This window comes from Coenobita brevimanus, chromosome 94 (genome assembly GCF_032717465.1).
Source record: "Coenobita brevimanus isolate Jiangsu-jjx chromosome 94, ASM3271746v2, whole genome shotgun sequence".
Taxonomy (NCBI): domain Eukaryota; kingdom Metazoa; phylum Arthropoda; class Malacostraca; order Decapoda; family Coenobitidae; genus Coenobita; species Coenobita brevimanus.
This window is the reverse complement of record NC_137047.1, coordinates 27,206,651-27,221,938: the sequence shown is the minus strand read 5'-3', so window position 1 is coordinate 27,221,938 and position 15,288 is coordinate 27,206,651.

The window sequence follows — 15,288 nt, the reverse complement described above, 5'->3', positions numbered from 1 at the left end:
TCCCTCTCCCTCCCCTTTACTCCCACGCACCTCAGTATACCACAGTACCATAAAAGACAGTTCAGACCGCCTGTGTTATAAGGAAGGGATGTGTCCTCAAATACCACGGCTTTTTACACACAATGGGTGCTATAAATTGGGGAAACTTGCAGATCAGGTTTATAGGAAGCACTGGAAAAACAACAGTATTTTTTTTTTTCGGTTTACTGAGGCCTTGGCACAAAAAATGAGCGTCAAAAAAGTAGACTAACAACGGCCACTTATTTCACCTGAGTTCTCTGTCTGTATAAATCTCTTCACTTGTCTTTCGGTCAGTCCATCTTTTTTTACCCATCTATCTGTCTATCAGTACTGGAGTCGTGGGAAGGAGGTGATGGTGGTTATGGAATAGAGCCGTACAATGGGGACTTAGTGGTCTCGGGTTCGATCCTGGCTGCTGAAGGGAACAGTTAATGGATCTGAATCTTATATCACCGCGCTCACTGCTGTTCTATATGGCCTCACAGACACGTTACAAATAGCACCCCCAAAAAACCATAAGGCCAGATCTGAATGTGAAATTAAAAGGGTATCCTGCTAAAGATGGTGGATTTTAGTGCCCAAGTGCCAGGTGACGTATGTAGGCTGCAAAGGTGTGTTCAAAGGTAGACCACTGGACCTACACAAAGGGTTTCCAAGAACTTGTCAGAAATCTTATGCTTAAAAATACCTTTCACCCACCTATCCAACTTACTATCTGGTTACCTCTGTCTATCTATCTGGCTATCTATCTATCTGTGTCTGTCTGCCAGGCGCTGAAGCTAATTTTTCAATCAGCGTGGCCGCGACAAAAACTCATCGAAGCCTCTTTATCAGAACTCCATCACTGCTCTGCCCCGCCACCCTCAGCCATCCTCCCTCAAGTACAGCAGTTGGCCCTTCCACCTCATTCTCTTATGTACCGTAAGGGATAAGCGCGCCTCTAATATTCCACTGCGTCTACTTCACCTAAAGCATATTCGTCACTTTCCTCCTACGAAGCATTATATCAAAGAGAATCATCAATGGGCAGAGAGCCTACCAAACCTCTCTTAGTTCAGGAATATTCGTCAGCAAAGGGAAGTGAGAAGTAGAAGAGATGAGGTACTAGGTAGATACACAAAGAAACTTCTCTCTACTTAGGAATAACAGCCAGCAGAGTAATGTGAGATGTAGAGGGGGTGAAACATTAGCTAGAGAAAGATATCAAGCCTCTCTAAGCTTTGGAATATTAACCAGAAAGGACAGTGAGCAGCTGAAGTGAAATATTAGATAAGTGAACATGCCAAGCCTCTCTCAGCTTAGGAATATTAACCAGAAGAGTGGAAGTGGTGAAACAAGAGACGAACTTTTGTCCCCGAGTGTACCTTAAGTAATAACATGAAAACAAATAACTTGAAACAAACGCAAGATATCAAGGTTATTCATTTATAGGCTATTCATGGGTGTATTTAAAAGGCTGATTAAATAATTTTGTTAGGAATTATTTTATTCATGAAGGACTGAAGTGCTCTTGTTTGACGTACAGAGAGAGAGAGAGAGAGAGAGAGAGAGAGAGAGAGAGAGAATCTGTGACTGGGCAGGGTGTGGCTATGTACTGAGGTCGAGAAAAGGAAGAAGACTCGGGATTAACACCTATCGACTGTACAAAGAATCAATTATTTTCCAAGCCATAACCTTCCCCTAGAATACAGAGACAAGGATAGCTGTACATATCCTTCCCCTTCAATCATCAATTCCTCTAAATACAGTCGGCAGGAAAAGTAAGAAAGACTACCGAACAAAAAAGTGTGTCAAGGAAATTTGACTGAAAAGACAAGAGGCTTAGTAGCACATTTTCCTTAGCGATTTATTGTGTGTACTGCATCCTGAATATCTGGTCTGTTATTTTTTTTTTTAGCATCGACATAGTGTTCTCAGTAACGCACAGAAGGATTCAGAAAAATGAAATATGTAAAATAAATAACTGAGGAAGAGGTGCTACGAAGGCGCTACCTGGAATCCGGGCCTTAATGCAAAACACGTTATCAATTATCATAACCAGTAATGGAAAACAGAGTGACATTAACGTACTGCAGTGTTGGGTGTGGTGGTAATTTATCAATGCCGTGGCCTGCGGAATGAGACAGTTTATATCTCGTATCATTCACCCCTCGACATCTTTGTAGGCTAGTGGTCAGAACGCCCCTGTCGGAGTGATGACCTTGCATTGATTCGATCCTCAAGTGACTTTCTCTTTCTTTTTTTCCTTTTTTTTTTTTTAACATATTCAATCACGTAATGCCATCGGGAGAAATCGGGTGGTCCTTTACCCTTGAATGTACTGGACTACCCTTGCACAGCCCCGGGCTCCTGCACCTCGAAGGGGATAATATGGTGCTGGCTGTTACCGTCTTTACATGCATGGTCGTGAATGTGACGCTAGATATTACGTAAGAGATTTAAGATGCCTTGTTGAATCTTATCGTCTTCAGTCCGGTTAAGTATTCTTCAACTGTATTTCCGCTATTTTCAGCCGATTTTCTTTAGCTTTAAGTGGCGCTTTGTTGCGCAATGTTAAAAAAAAAAAAAGTAATTGAAATGTAGGACAAGTGGAACGAGGGAAAGGGAGGGGAAGACCGAGGATGAGGTGGAGCGATGGAGTTGAGAGGTACATGAGGGAGAGGGGAGTGAGCTGGAGGGAGGGCAGTCAAATGGTGGGTGACAGAGCGACTTGGAGGCGTTTTGTCTGCGGCCAACCTTTGCGGGATTTGGGCGTCGGGCTCTAGATAGAGAGATAGATAGACAGAAACTTCTCCTTTCCCCTTCATCCCAAAAGCCTCCCCTAAGCTGAATGAAACAGCCTGATAGCGACAAAAATATGAAACACGTTATCGCCGTGGAGAGGTTTATGTCACTACCACAGTCATTGGCTTTTAAGATACTAACCCACGGAACCGTCACTCCTCTGTTCCCGTTTCCACAGTCACCTTCGGTAGTGGTGTTGGTGGTCGCAGGAACCCTTAACACGAGCGTTATTAGAATGATTAACGCGGATGCCATAGTGAGCTTGTACTTCCACAATGAAAGTATGACCGTATGTCATCTCAACGTTTTTTTTCACCGCCGATGCCTCGCCGATGTCGGCGATCATACGCGGTTTTTAAGGCCCTCTCCCACTTCGGCGAAAGTGTGGAAGATAAAGTCACGATGTGTCAAAAATCCCTAATCGTGGGTATTCGTCATCAAAATCTTGTCCATTCGTGGCATGGCGCCGATACGTCGCACGAGGTGGAAATTTGTCGTGGGGGACCACGACGTTTTCATGCTGCATGAAAACGTCGTGGCCCTCCACGATTTTGTAAAATTTCGCAGATTAGTCGTAAACAACAAGGCGACGCCTCAGCGACATCGGCGATTACCCTGCGTATAGGCCCTCTCCCACTTCGGCGTAAATAGGCACGATGAAGCCACGATGAAAATCGTGGCTGAAGTCGGTGATGTGTCGACGATTCTGACCAAGAATCGTGGTGTCGGCGTAATACCGGCGACATCAGTACGACAAAACGCCGAAACCTCGGCGGAATATACGATATAACTGGCGACTAGTAGCCGACATATCGCTGATATGTCGGCGTAATGCACAAGCATTATTCTAAATTCAAATTTTAACGTTTTTTTTTATGGCGACTCAATGGCGATAAAGGTGCAACGGCGGCGTGCTGTCGACGATGTATCGTCGATGTGTCAGCGAATGCATCGCACGCACCTCGCAGACAAAACGCCGAGGCCATCGCAGGTGCCTCGCCGTCATCGGCGTATTTAAGGCGATTAATCGACGGTTCATCCGCGAAATGTCGGCGATATATCACCGACATTCATAAGATGAAATATTACTGTCGCACAACCCGGTACATATCGTACGATTTACGTAGGCTATGTCGTATTAACCTCATCGATGCATCGCCGATACATTGCCGACGCTTCGCCGTATGACCGTATGACATCTCAACGTTTTTTTTCACCGCCGACGCCTCGCCGATGTCGGCGATCATACGCGGTTTATACGCAGGGTAATCGCCGACGTTGCCGAGGCGTCGCCTTGTTGTTTACGACTAATCTGCGAAATTTTACAAAATCGTGGAGGGCCACGACGTTTTCATGCAGCATGAAAACGTCGTGGTCCCCCACGACAAATTTCCACCTCGTGCGACGTATCGGCGCCATGCCACGAATGGACAAGATTTTGATGACGAATACCCACGATTAGGGATTTTTGACACATCGTGACTTTATCTTCCACACTTTCGCCGAAGTGAGAGAGGGCCTTAAAAACCGCGTATGATCGCCGACATCGGCGAGGCGTCGGCGGTGAAAAAAAACGTTGAGATGTCATACGGTCATACGGCGAAGCGTCGGCAATGTATCGGCGATGCATCGGTGAGGTTAATACGACATAGCCTACATAAACCGTACGATATGTACCGGGTTGTGCGACAGTAATATTTCATCTTATGAATGTCGGTGATATATCGCCGACATTTCGCGGATGAACCGTCGATTAATCGCCTTAAATACGCCGATGACGGCGAGGCACCTGCGATGGCCTCGGCGTTTTGTCTGCGAGGTGCGTGCGATGCATTCGCCGACACATCGACGATACATCGTCGACAGCACGCCGCCGTTGCACCTTTATCGCCATTGAGTCGCCATAAAAAAAAACGTTAAAATTTGAATTTAGAATAATGCTTGTGCATTACGCCGACATATCAGCGATATGTCGGCTACTAGTCGCCAGTTATATCGTATACTCCGCCGAGGTTTCGGCGTTTTGTCGTACTGGTGTCGCAGGTATTACGCCGACACCACGATTCTTGGTCAGAATCGTCGACACATCACCGACTTCAGCCACGATTTTCATCGTGGCTTCATCGTGCCTATTTACGCCGAAGTAGGAGAAGGCCTTTATGTTGGAAAGCGCACGAGCAACTGACATGCGTAAAAAAAGAATAATTACCATGACATTAATGTGCTTTATACCTTCCCAATGAAAAGCTGCTCATGTTGGAGATTGATTTCGGTAGCATACATATATATCACTTGTGGAGGCGGCCCTATGTCTGTTACAAACTTCTGAGATTCACGGACAGTAGAAACATAAAGAGAATCTGAGAATTACTGCCAGCTTTACAATGGAGTGTCTGAGAGTGACGTGGCTGGGAGGAGAGGGAAAAGGAGATAGAGAGCGAGACTGAAAGACAAGGAGCGGGAATTTGTAGGGGAGGAAGGTGGGTCCAGGGAGAGGGGGGGTCGTTACGGAGTAGAGACAGACGAAAGGAGAATGTCCAACTCCAGAAGTCACCCACTCAAGGGATGCGGCGTTAGACAGCCAGCCAACCAAATATAGATAAATGGATTAATACAGATAGGTGAATAGGTATAGACAGATAGGTGGAGAGACAGACAGACAGACAGATTTATAGGAGAGGTGAGGTTTGTGGTATAGGGGCGTGTTAACTAAGTCACAGCAATGACGGATTTAGAGGGACTTTCCGAACTGGAGGGGTTAGATCCTATGACGTATTATTTGTTTCATTCTTGCTGCCACCAGACGATTATATTAAGCTTAGAACAGACCCTTCAGTAATCAAGAGGTTACTGAAGGTTATATCTAACTTTTCACTTTAAAAATGGCTCCAAGAACCTGAATTGAACCGTCTGGTGATACAGTAACAACAATGGGGTGGTGGTGGTGGTGGTGGTGGTGGTGGTGGCGGTGGTAATAATAATAATAATAATAATAATAACAATACGCCCAATGAATAACCCTTTAAGTATGAGAGCTCTTTCCAATGCTGAAAAGAATCGCTTGGTACCATTTAAAAAAAAATGAGGGATAGTCAAGGGGTTTAGGAAAAGCGGACGGCACTATCAACTAAGAAGAGAGAGAGAGAGAGAGAGAGAGAGAGACAGAGAGAGACAGAGACAGAGACAGAGACAGAGACAGAGAGAGAGAGAGTTTGCGAGGCAGAACTTCGGCTTCAATCATCCACGTCAGATGCAGGCACAGCAACAGACACGGACTCACAGCAACGGACATAAATTGGAAAAATTGGCGTGGAAGGAAGGACAGCGAATACGGACATAATTCAGCACGGAGCAACGGACACATGAAGAGCTACGGGTTTAGACTGAAAGTAACGGACACAGACCAGAGCAACGGATACGAACGCAGAGCAACGGTCAGGGACGTAGAGAACGGACACGGACACGGAGCAACGGACTGAGGCTACAGGGCACAGCAACAGAATAAAATGAAAATGCAACTCATCATTACTGGAGGAGGAGGAGGAGGAAGAGGAGGAGGAGGAAAGATGGGTCCGTTATTCTATGCGTATTTTAGTTATCGTTTATTTTTACTTATTCGTTATGTTTAGTTGTCCGTTATTTTCACCTGTCCATTATTGTCAGTTGTCTGTTATTCTCAGGCGTCCGTTATTGTTGGTTGTCCGTTATTCTCAGGCGTCCGTTATTGTTGGTTGTCCGTTATTCTCAGGCGTCAGTTATTGTCAGTTGTCCGTTATTCTCAGGCGTTCGTTATTGTTGGTTGTCCGTTATTCTCAGGCGTCCGTTATTGTTGGTTGTCCGTTATTCTCAGGCGTCCGTTATTGTCAGTGGTCCGTTATTCTCAGGCGTCCGTTATTGTCAGTTGTCCGTTATTCTCAGGCGTCCGTTACTGTCAGTGGTCCGTTATTCTCAGGCGTCCGTTACTGTCAGTTGTCCGTTATTCTCAGGCGTCCGTTATTGTGAGTTGTACGTCCGTATTTCTCACGTGTCCGTAATTCCCGAATGTCCGAAAGTTTTCATATCTGGCGTGCCTCTGTGGCCTCACTTTCGAGAATTTTGCCTCGACTAACGTCAATAGATTTCCAACAGATTTCATTTCCCTGAGAGACCTTCAATCAGAGAACCCCTCCAGTCTGGTATCGTTTTCCATTCCCTCTACCTCCAGACGATTTTGCTCAGCTTAGGAAAGATTAATGAAGTTTGCTCTAAGCGCCCCCCCCCCTCATACCCAGTTCGAAAACTCTCCTATACTGAATAAAAGCCTCTGGAACTTGACATAATGAAAATTACGTCACCTGAGCGAAGAGGTTCCCGGAAAATCACCCCAAAATTATCTCGCCTTTATGGACGGATTTGGGGGACTCGCTGCGACCGGCACCAGACAATTATATTCCTCTCAAAGGCACTTAAATCGTCCAGGGTTCACAGACAATCTCGACTAACGCCTTCAGTATGACGATTGATGACTGGTTAACCCCTCTATTCGTAAAGATCATTCAAAGGCAAAAAAAAAAAAAAATGTCAGGAGGTAGCAAGAGAGTAGTTAAGTCGTGAAAAAATCATCTGGAAATATGAACAAAATAAAAAATACATCGGTGAACTAAAGGGGTATTATCTGTCAACCTCTTCATTGGCGTCAGTGCGATTAGGTTATTCAGGCTGGGACAAGACGATTTTCTCCAGATGAGGGAAATTTGAGCAAAGACTTACACTCTCGGGCTCCCAGACTCCCTCTCCCTTGAATAAAAGCGTCTGGTGTCAGCGAGAATAAGATGCAGATGGTAACTTGGGACTATCTATGACCCCCTATCAGCTGAATAAAATCGTCTGGAATAAAATCCTAGAGTTGTCCCGATCATGAGAGGGTTAATGGTGGCAGTAATGACCTGCAAATCCCTCCCAGGTGAATAAAATCGTCTTGCGTTGGACTAGAGTTATCCCAGCAATGAGTAGGTTAAAAGAAAGATCTCTATCAAACTTTCCTTGCTGTGGACAGATTTAGGTACTGGGTTAGGTCTGTCTGTTCTTCCTACAATACCTCTTTCACCTTAACTTGGCCTAGATATTCGTCCTTTAACAGCAGCCTATATCATGTAGCTCAGTGTCAGGAAAAGACAATGCTACAGCTCTACATCCTTTCCATCCCACCTCTTCGTAACTAGCATCACGTTCTCGTGTTAAGCTCTTGTTAAAACTCAGCATTAAAGATAGAGGGATGGCAATTTTAGGCCTTGAATACTCAGCATTTAAGATGAGGGGATGGCAATTTTTGGCCTTAGTACTCAGCATTTAACATTGGGGGATGGCAATTTTAGGCCTTAATATTCAGCATTTAAGATAGGGGGATGGCAATTTTAGGCCTTGAGACTCAGCATTTAACACAGAGGGATGGCAATTTTAGGCCAAGTTAGGGTAAAAAGACTATACCAAACTTTTCACTCAGGTAAGGAGAGTGACCAAGTAGTGAAGGATTAGTGAAGGCTGTATCTAACCCCTCTTGTTCGGTAAATCCCTACTAATCTTAATAAAATCGGCTGGATAAAGCAAAAATTTAACATATAAAATGACATCACTGTATTGAAAAGTTAAACAGTGCATTCAGGCGTTTTTTTTTTTTTTTTTTTTTTTTTTTTTTGTCCTACCAATCAAAAGAATAATCCATTTATACAGAGGAAGTTGTCTTTTAATGTTCTTCAACTAACAGTTCGAAAGTCTACCCTAAACTAAAGAAAATGGTAAGGAAGAGAGAGAGAGAGAGAGAGAGAGACAGACAGACAGAGAGAGAGAGAGAGAACGGGCTGACCCTGACGTGGTTAAGACAACTTCACATTTTGCTACCGTTTGTATTTTCAAGTTTTTTTTATTTTTTTTTATTTTTTTCACATTCCATCGTCCATTCTCTGTGGCGTCAACAAACACACGCCACAGCCTATAAACACAAAAACAATTACTCAGAAACAAGCGACTGCGGGAACGTGCGATGGGTTTCGTCATTCTGAATGACTTCTCGGCCCGAGAACGTACAGTCAACAAGAGTTCCACCTGGACCACCTAGTGGCGGGATATGGCTAACGTGGCACAGTGTGTGTGTGTGTGTGTGTGTGTGTGTGTGTGTGTGTGTGTGTGTGTGTGTGTGTGTGTGTGTGTGTGTGTGTGTGTGTGTGTGTGTGTGTGTGTGTGTGTGTGTGTACATGCCCGAGAATTTATCGAATCATCCAGCTTCATCCTCTTTGTCGTATTATATTATTATATGGTCACTGTATTATGCTGCGATATTGGCTAATAAATACTGTGTTTTTGGGATAATGAGCTGTGCACTATGCTATTTATAAAGTCTGATTTATATAAAATAATTCTTTTATCTTGTAGCATGAACCACGATACAGGTTAAGTTGTGGTTCAGAAACAGTGAGCAAGTTCACCCATAAATGGCGCGATGTTTCTGAACCACAACTCAACCTGTATCGTGGTTCACGGTACATGAAAAGAGAAGAATTATTTTATATAAATCAGACATTATAAATAGCATAGTGCACAGCTGATTATCCCAATCACACAGTATTTATTAGCCAATATCACAGCACATTACAATGACCACATAATAATATAATACGACAAAGAGGGCGAAGCTTGATGATTCGATAACACACGAACACACACACACGCGCTCTTGCCACGTTAGCCATATCCCGCGACTAGGTGGTCCAGGTGGAGTTCTTGCTGACTGTACATCTTACTTTATATTTGTACCAGGCGAATTGATGCGGGTCAGGGAGATCTCTTGTGGTGAGGGGTTAATGAAAGTAAGTCTGACTTCTGTTCGAAATGTCTCTCTGTAGTAGTAGTAGTAGTAGTAGTGGTGGTGGTGGTGGTGGTAGCTGTGACGGTAATGGTGGTTGTGGTAGTTATGGTTATGGAGTTCTCTTGTATAAAATCGTATGAAGATAATAATACCCCTCCGAAAGAAAATCAGAAAAAATAAGATAATAAAAAAGATCAGTTGGGCCTAGACAGAAATAAATGTGAACGGATTATCAAATATGGGCAAAAACTGAGTAATATTAAAAAAAGATACTATATAAACTGATCAGAGAAAAAGGAATCCATACAAACAGTAACAAAAGGGATAATAAATATAACGTGTTAATACGAGTACAAAAAAATATCCTCCTTAAAAATTAATGTGTAGAAAATGAAAAAAGGCAGTTAACGTTTTCTGGGTCCTATGACTTGCTCTCATCTGAATAAAATCGTCTGGTATTAACTGGAATAGAAAGTCTGGAATTATCGTGACTAGTATGAACACTCTCAGGCTCCTATGACTCACTCTCGACAAAATAATATCATGCTAGATTTGTCCCGATCATGATGGGGTTAAATGAAAACGTCGATTAACAAACAAACGCGAAATAAAAACAAAAACAAACACGAATACAACCAAAAGATTATACGCGACGAAATGACAAAACAAACTGGAATAAAACACGAGAAAAACACCAAAATAAATCAATATTCAAAGAGACAGTAATCACGGGACAGCATTTACAAACTATCCTAAGCCTAAGCTCTGAATAAGACCGTCTGTGTATAGGTTTGCCTTCACTTATAAACGTAACAACACTTCACAATTAAATAAAAGTGATAACTAGTGAAGTGACGCAGGTAAAAGGCAAAACGTACTCTTAATAAAAGCTATAATTGGAGACATTATTATTTTTCTGATATATTTCAGAGTCTTTATAAATTCTGCCCCAGCTGATATCCTTAAAATTCTTTATAAATTTTGCCCCAACTGACCACTGATAAGGGTAAGATGAACTAGTCCCCGATAAGGCACGTAAATCTGCAACAACAAAAATTGTGGAACGAAGATTAAATTGCACTCATATTTAGGGCAAGAAAAAAGTGGAAGAGTGTGTGTGTGTGTGTGTGTGTGTGTGTGTGTGTGTGTGTGTGTGTGTGTGTGTGTGTGTGTGTGTGTGTGTGTGTGTGTGTGTGTGTGCATCAATAGTTCTCTCTCTCTCTCTCTCTCTCTCGCGCACACACACACACACACAAGGCCGCCCACTGATGAAATGGCAAAGAGAAATGTGCTGAATTTAATCAAACACAAATTTCATAAGCGAATATCAAACCTCGTAGTGTTTTTTTGGTCATTTTTGCTTGTTCTGCTGCCCGATGCTATCCGATGCTGCTCTCGGCTGTTTTACGCTGTCCTCTGCTGTCTTGTGCTGCTCTATGCTATTTTGGACCTTTCTATGCTATCCTCAGCTGTCTTGCGCTAAACTTTCCCCGTGCTGTTTTGTCCTACGATGACCTGTATTGCCCTCTGCTGTCCTATGCTGTATTATGCTGTCCTGTCCTAAAATGTGCTGTCCTGTGCTATCCTGTCCTGTCCTAGGCTCCCATGTGCTATCCTGTGATGTCCAATGCTGTCCCATGTAATCATATTTTGTCCTATACTGTCCTATTATCTCAGGCTGTCCTGTGCTATTCTATGTTGTCTTTGCTGTCCTGTGGCGTCCAATGTTGTCTTTGCTGTCCTGTGCTGTTCTGTAATGTCCTGTGCTGTCCTATGTTATCCTGCGCTGTTTTGTGTTGTTCTGTGCTGTCCTATGCTGTTGTAAATGATGTACGATGCCGTCTTGAGCTGTGTTTCCTGTTCTATCCTATGCTGTTCTAAGCTGCCCTCTGCTGTTCTGTCCTGTTCTATCCTATGCTGCCCTCTGCTGTTCTGTCCTGTTCTATCCTATGCTGTTCTATGTTGCCCTGTGTTGTTCTGTGCTGTCCTGGGCTGTTCTGTTCTGCCATCAGCAATCTTGTTCTACTCTGCGCCGTCCTATTCTTCTCCCTGCTCTTCTCTGCTGGTCTCTGCTGTCCTGCGATGTTCTCCGATTTCCTACGCTGTTCTCCAATTACCCAAGCTGTTCTCCAATTTCCTATACCGTTTCCTGTTCTCCCGTACCGTTTTCTGCTTTCTCATTCGGTTTTCTGCTTTCCTACACTGTTTTCTTTTTCCCCGTACCGTTTTCTCGTGATCGCTCCTATTCCATGGGTCCTCTGAATGTGGTGGACGCATTATGTAAGTTATCATTTTCGACATGGAAACCAATATGTATTTATTAATTCATTTTTTACTCTAACTAATGGCCCCTCCCTCTCCTCCCCTCCACCCGTAAAAAAAGAAAGGAAATTTGCTTACGCCTGGAATGACGCTCTCTGTAACAGTGCGGTGACATTCAAAAGGTACCGTCGCCAACTTCCCCCTGACTCACGCGCACTTTTGTGTTTCTGTGAGGAATCGTGCTCAGTCTGTCCTTCGTCTTGCTAAAAACAATTCGTTTATAAAATCATGCTGAGGGCAACGAGCTTTCCAACACAAACTTTTCCCAGTCCTTCTACCTCCTTGCAACAACCATTCCAACATTATTGCTTCCTTTCTCCTTCCTTTCTGCTGTTTTTGGCCGCATTCTGGTTGGCACAGCAGACTTCGTTGTGCCTCCTCCTAAGCGATTTATTTTTCATCTTACACCTTACTTTGTTTTATGTTAAGTACGTATATCTTAATACCGACACAGCTTGCAGAAGTAGCATACAAGAGGAATATCAAAGGGTGAGGTACAAAATAAGTCGCTGAGGAAGAGGCATTACATCTCCGCAGTCAACTAGAAATACCACTTTCTGTGTCCTGATAAAGCTGACATTTCTGCACAGACTTTTGATTCCCACTACACTCGTGACGATTCCGGTGATGATCTTCCAAGTTCTCTCCTTCAACCCTGACTTCCTCATGTCCGATATTAACACTGTCGTGTAATGGTGTATTTTCTGCCTCTATGGCCTCACTATTAAAACTGTCGTGTAATGGTGTATTTTATGCCTCTGTGGCCTCACTATTAAAACTGTCGTGTAACGGTGTATTTTATGCCTCTATGGCTTCATTATTAACCCCTCATTACGGTGACGTCATTTTACAGTTCATTTCTACCACCTCCACCGTTCAGGAAAAACCCGTACTGAACTAGTTAATGAAGGCTGTATATAACCCCTCCAAATGGAAAAGTCTCTCCTGAACTAAATAACATCGTCCTCGGACTGAATGGTCAATAACAACCGTATTCGTCAACCACCGGAGGAGGTGTCCACAGGTCTCCATATTTTGGTGAGCACTTGTGAAAATCGCCATGACAGTAAAACATATTTGGCTGCGCTACCTCGCCCCTAAATGCGCTCTTTAAGGCAGCATGCAGGCTACACGCGTCAAATTCCAACCCTTTTTCATCTGCAGGAGCGGCTTGTTCATTTGTCTATTACTATTTTCGTGAACGAGACGCTTCACTTCCGTGGACTTTGGCGACTTTAGAAGAGCTCCATAATATCAGGATCCTGAAGCTCCCGCATCTATCCAATACATTTGCGTTGTTCCTTCAGTAAATGACCTGCAGAAGTTTTGACTTTCATACACCATCACCCTCTCGAGTTTAAGAATTTGGCATTAGACACTTCAGCACCATGACATTTTTTTTTTTTTTTTTTTTTACTTTGATCTTGCTATCTTCAAACGAGTTTATTCAGCTTTAGTAATATTGTACATCATGTAATGAAGACTAAATGAAAACTACCTGTAACCTCTCAAGTCTGAAAAGTCATTCCTACGATAAAAAAAAACCTTCTTTAAATAACAATGAATGAAGTGAAAACAATGTCATGAGAGTGAAGGAGTAAAGTGGTATCATCCTAATAGCGTTCCTGCTGTTATTATGGGAGGCCAGTGGCTGTATTTATTTCCAAATTGTTACACCCACGCCCAAAAGCGCGAGGGGGTTGTGTGTTTGATTCAGCTTGATTGTTCGCATAATGACAGAGAACCATCAGAATAACTGGTGAATAATTTTTGGCCGAAAAATGTCATCGGTCTTTAGTCAAGGACAAGGTCAACTCAAACATTCTCTTTTCGATTTTGTTCATATTTAATGGAAGGGTTGAAGGGCAAAAGTGATAAGAACACTGTACCAAAAGTAAAGGTCAAGCAAGGTGAAAAGTTCGGCAGTTCAACTCAAATAGCTTATACTCGTACAAGCACCTCGTGGCCCTATGAGGCCGCTCACCAGTTACCCTATTAAGAGCCAGATTCGAACCAGAATTTGCTTTGCTCCAAACCAATAATTTATACGTTGACTCAGAAGAAAGCTGTTTCGGGTACTGCGGAAATGCATGAAACCACGGAAATGCCCAGCCTGATTTTCGGCGTAATGTAACACCAATGGGGACAATTAATAGGGGCCAAAACACTCTTCACAAAATTTCAATCGACATGAAACTGAAACGGGCCCATCTGTGACCCAATTCCAACCATCCTGCCGGGCTTCGAAATCATGTTTCCAGTTTTGGCCACACACACACACACACACACACACACACACACACACACACACACACACACACACACACACACACACACAGGATTATAGTATATATGATTCATTTTGGATCATACATGGCAGCACAGCCAAGGATGATATCATTCTGTTTTCAGAACAATAACTTTAAGGTCAAGGTCACAGAGTATGGTCAACTTAGACGCTTTTGATCCGATCTGAACCAAACTTGGTGTCGGATTGAAGGTCAGATAAGAATGAAGCAACTTGGTTTTTTGAGAAGCCCGTTACAGGTCAAGGGCAGAGGCAAGGATAAAAGGTTCGGCCTTACGGCTCTTCCACACGACCTTTCGTGTCCGAACACATTACTCATCAGTTTCAAAACATTATTACGAATCCTTCTCTACATAGTAGATCTGAAGTGGGGAGATGTTTCAGTTCATCACATCTACATGATTAACTTCCAGTAGTTTTCATTACGATACGCCAAAACCACAGGTGTCCCTTGGTTGTTGTTGACAGGCTATTGGACCGACTGCACAGCGCGGATGTTGCACTGTCTGAGTGCGTCTCCTTGTCTGCAAATACGTTTGTCCTCAATCGTGCTGCTACCAAAAACTTCACGTTCGTATCAGAGTGAGTATCAAAATTACAATACTGGAAAAATAATCTATAAATTTATTAAGATTCAAAATAAATAGGACTCCAGTTATAAAAGGTCGACGTCTGCTTACTGTCTTCGTCGTGTTTTTCTTCTTTTTGGACAAAGCATCGAAAATTTCTCAAGGAATATGCTTTTCCGCTGACAACCTGCTTGGGAAATTCAATCGTGAGTGTCAGCTGGTATCTTCTGCTGGAAGATTGCACTTATTCAGCGTGCCTTCCCCAAATTAGACTCCTGCCAGCCTTTGTTTCCAAAGGCTTTAGAGTTTATGCTCAGTAAAGAGATTTTGAATTAACTTTTCGCTTCACTGGCCATCTCTTCTGATTCCTTCAGATTCTTGCTCATGCCTCTCGCCAATTCAGTGAAACGTATTTTATGCTACTGCATTTGCACTTTTCCAGG